Source organism: Humulus lupulus, chromosome X (genome assembly GCF_963169125.1).
Source record: "Humulus lupulus chromosome X, drHumLupu1.1, whole genome shotgun sequence".
NCBI lineage: Eukaryota > Viridiplantae > Streptophyta > Magnoliopsida > Rosales > Cannabaceae > Humulus > Humulus lupulus.
In genome coordinates this window covers 43,823,877-43,827,978 of record NC_084802.1, presented here as the reverse complement: position 1 = coordinate 43,827,978, position 4,102 = coordinate 43,823,877, and the positions used below count along the sequence as shown (strand labels likewise).

Sequence of the window (4,102 nt, the reverse complement as noted above, 5' to 3'; positions counted from 1 at the left end):
TTATTGTATTTTGATAAAAAAAAATCAAAATTAATCATAAAATGTAATTCTCAATAGATTGATAAACCACAAGTATTACATTAAACAATAACTAATTCAAACCATGAATATGTCTACTTCATGAGATCTTAGTTCTAACTTAAATTTGAAAGCATAACATAATAAAGTTTTATAATCTTGAACATTTTTTACTTTAAAAATGAAAAACAGAAACATTACAAGATACACCAAAGTAAATCATGCATGAAACTTGCTCCATCCTTTAATTCATCATCCAACCAAGTACTTGCTGCTGAAGTTGTTTGTTGCCATCTGAAGCTCTCTAAATTGAAATCTCCTCAAGTTTCCAAGGCAAACCTCCTCATGATGTTGCTCTGAAATTTTTTAAAGCCTACAACTGTTAATCTCTTCTTATTGTCAAACAATTTAACTCTGCAATGAAACATATATGAAAAGCAAAAAGCAATGAAACCCAACACTACGTAAGTAAGTAATGTTAGATTAAACGAAAATATGTACAGTATAAACCATAACAAAGCAGCTTTGCAAGATATGAAACATATATGAAATAGTCATGTTCATTAGTGTAAAACTAAACCCAAATTCTCTTCTGAACTAGTCAGTAATGTTTTTTACGTTATATTTTTTCATCCAATCCAATTTCACATTCCAAACATGACCTAAAAATACTGATGTTGTGCTTTTTGTAATGTTCGATTTATCTCCAGATATGTTTATGCTTATTTTTATAAGAATTTCTCAAACCATATAGAAAATTAGATACTTCAACAAAAATCATGAAAAAGATGGCCTACAGATGTGTTGAACAAGTCTAATGGTCAACCAATTAAGCAAATAAAATTTCTTTAAGATTAATCATTCAAATCTATTTGAACAAACATATCTGTAGATATGGGACATGCCTAACACATCTAATTGCAATTGTATCATGTGATTGCAATATGACAGCACCAAACAACAATCTCATTATTTATGATCAAAACCCATACAATCAATATTATATATTTTCACATGAATAAAAGCCTGATAAAATCATATTATAGAATATGCATAAATAAAATATGTAAAAGGCTCAGCATAGTTTAACTTCCAACATAAAACAATGAGCAATTAGTTTAACTTCAACATTAAATAAGGAGAAAAAGGCTAAAAAATTTCCTGACCACATAATAGAGTTTCTAAACATGTGCAAACAATGTCCACTAGGGCAGCGAGGGTGGATGTTTCCAAGAAAAAAAAGAACAAACCTGAAGGTCTCTCTATTCTCTCTGCAGATGGCCCAGGATTTAGAACCAGTTTCCCACTTGGTTGCTACAAAAGGGGGAAAAACATAATAAACATGAATAAGAGAGAGTATACAGAATAAACAAAGAACCTGTCAAAGTAGTAGGCATATCAATATCTCCCATGCCTTTACTTTAAAAAATAACAGTACATGGTATCAATGGAAGTGAGTTGAAAAATTCACCACCAACCATCTGTAATGAGCTAATAATACCATACTCATATGAGAGTTATAAATGCTAACTTCACCCTACACTACTTGCAAGAGCTTAAGATCATACCTCTATGGGAGTAAGCATCTTCTTTTCACTGTTCTTGTCGTATTTCTGTTTTTTTGTACCTGCTTTTAATCCCTGCCAAGGAAGACTAGTAAAGAAAATAAGTAAATAATATGGTGAAGCAGAGCAATGAAACAAAGGAAAATGGATTTCAGCATATCACATAAGTATCCAACCTTCCCCTCAAAAAATACATAAGCACATAACCAAGAGACTCCAAATCATCTCTTCTGCTTTGCTCTGCATAAAGATCACATTCACAATTAGATAAAGCCCAAAAGTCTCAAGCATTACAAGGAAAAACAAATAACATATTCTCTAATTAGGAATTATAAATGGCTCACCAACTCCAAGGTGAGTGTTAACACTTGCATAACAAGTTGTTCCTGTGAGATTCTTGTTTTCCCTGAAGCAATAAATTAACATAATGATCAGAAATTTGAAGGTTCAAGCAAATTTGGATCCAAGAACACAAAATATTTCACCCGAATCATACCCTACAAAAAGATAATTTACAAACAAGTCAATTATTTCCAGAAGCTTTTTATCAGCCTCAGTGAAAAGCTCTATAGCAGGAACGAGAGCCCACCTACAAGATTTTTTTTACCTGCTAAACACCTGATTAGAAGAGATACAAACTACCCCAACCACCCCTCTCTCAAATAGTTCAATTGGCATAAACTGAACAATCATACTTGCACAGAAACAGTTACCTGCTAAACCAACTTGGTGTCTTTCAAACTTGTATGTGGGAAGAAACCTAATATCTGCCTCACGCATTCCTTGAAAGACATTTCCAGTTTCCATTTATGCTCTAAGTTGATCCCTTTCTCTAAGCCAATCGAAACATCTTTGTGACACAAAATCTCTAGCTTCATCATAAGATATACCATCTAATCGATACTTAAGATCACCAAGAAATATGACCATGTCTGCCTCAGATAATTCAAGCATCCCTTCAGCAGAGTAGGCAACACCAGTCTGTGAAGACAACATTGCTTCATAAAATGAACTGAAACTATTTAACTTTGAAAAAAAAAATAACTCAGACCAATTTAGCATGCTACAGTGATGACATGTACATACAGTTGTATTTCGAAGCACCTGAGCAACACATGAAGCACTAGCTGCAACAGAAAGGACCAATGGCAATCCAGATCTATAAACAAGCAAAAATAAATACATTGAGAAGACAAGCGAACTAAACAAGAATAGGTACAGTATTGTACCGGAAGCGGCATTGAAAAGATTAGTTGGTCGACTGAAGGACATTGTCCAGTATACATGATCAAAGTCTGCATTGCGACGATTAACCGCTTCTAGATGTGCAGCGAAGTGACAGTTAGCAAAGTACATTATTCGATCATACACTTTCATCCTCAAACCAACAGCTCCCTAAAAAAATGTCATCAATTTATATTTAGACAAAAGGCAGTTCACATATTTACTTATGTTGAGTATATGCATCAGCAGGCATGAACATATATAGATCTATAAGCCAAACGGAAACCATAAAGAAACCTTTTGGAAACCATAAAGTCTTTGAATGAATAAAAGTAACAACAATGTATGCATCACAATCATGTCATTCAAATTAACATAAAGAGCCTACCTTATTACCAATGGCACGCCCAAAGCCACACAGAACTACTGCTACATCAACATCTCCAACATAAGCTCTAATATCAGTTCTCACCCTAAAGGATGACATTCAACAATCATTAATGAAAAATCTTAACTGACAAAGAGACCATAAAAATATTAAGTAGGACGAATGCAAAAGCATGGAAGAGAAGAGCAAAAAAATCTTAAATATAAGGTTTCTATCCTTATTCCTGAGAAAATCTAGTTCAAGACAAACAAACTAAAAATTACCCACTTGATTTTAAGAAAGTAAGAAACAACTGAGTTCACTTCAGACATGGCACTTAAAAAATGGTGACGCAAAATTAAGTCTCTACATCTGAGACATTGAAAAAATAATAACAATAACAATTCACAAAAGAGTTTTTGATAGAAAATACCAACCATGCAGCAGTAAGCAAGCCTGCTAACTGCCTAGAACCAACTCGTTCAAATGTTGATCATTCATCCAATGTTTTGTCAATCATATCCAGCCACCACTGCCCAACAGAACTCCCCTCAAGACCTACCTACAGTCAGGAAACAAGAAAAGTCATTATAAAGAGAAACAAATATTTTATGTGCTAAAAAAACAAAAGAAATAAATAATCATAAATCATGTTATAATTCCATGTATTAATTCCTCTAATTAATTCTAAGAAAAAAGGCTCGTGATTAGTTGAACATTCACCTCTCATTTTCATTGCATAATTAAATTTTATTCTTTTCCCAGCATTCAGCAATCAAATTATTCTTAGATTTACATATTATATTGCATGGGCAAGAGCGCTTAATGGAAGCATTAAAGTATCAAAGTTAGCAGATAAACAAATATCATTTACAATTTTACATACCCACATATATAAAAAGTACAACTTATGATTAAATTCAGTGTC

At 32.8% G+C, this 4,102-nt stretch overlaps 1 pseudogene; it reads right to left on the bottom strand.

Annotated features, from left to right (window-relative positions):
• Window positions 1-260: 260 nt before the first annotated feature.
• On the bottom strand, window positions 261-3,506 carry LOC133805762 (type II inositol polyphosphate 5-phosphatase 15-like; annotated as a pseudogene).
• Between the last annotated feature and the right edge of the window lie 596 nt (window positions 3,507-4,102).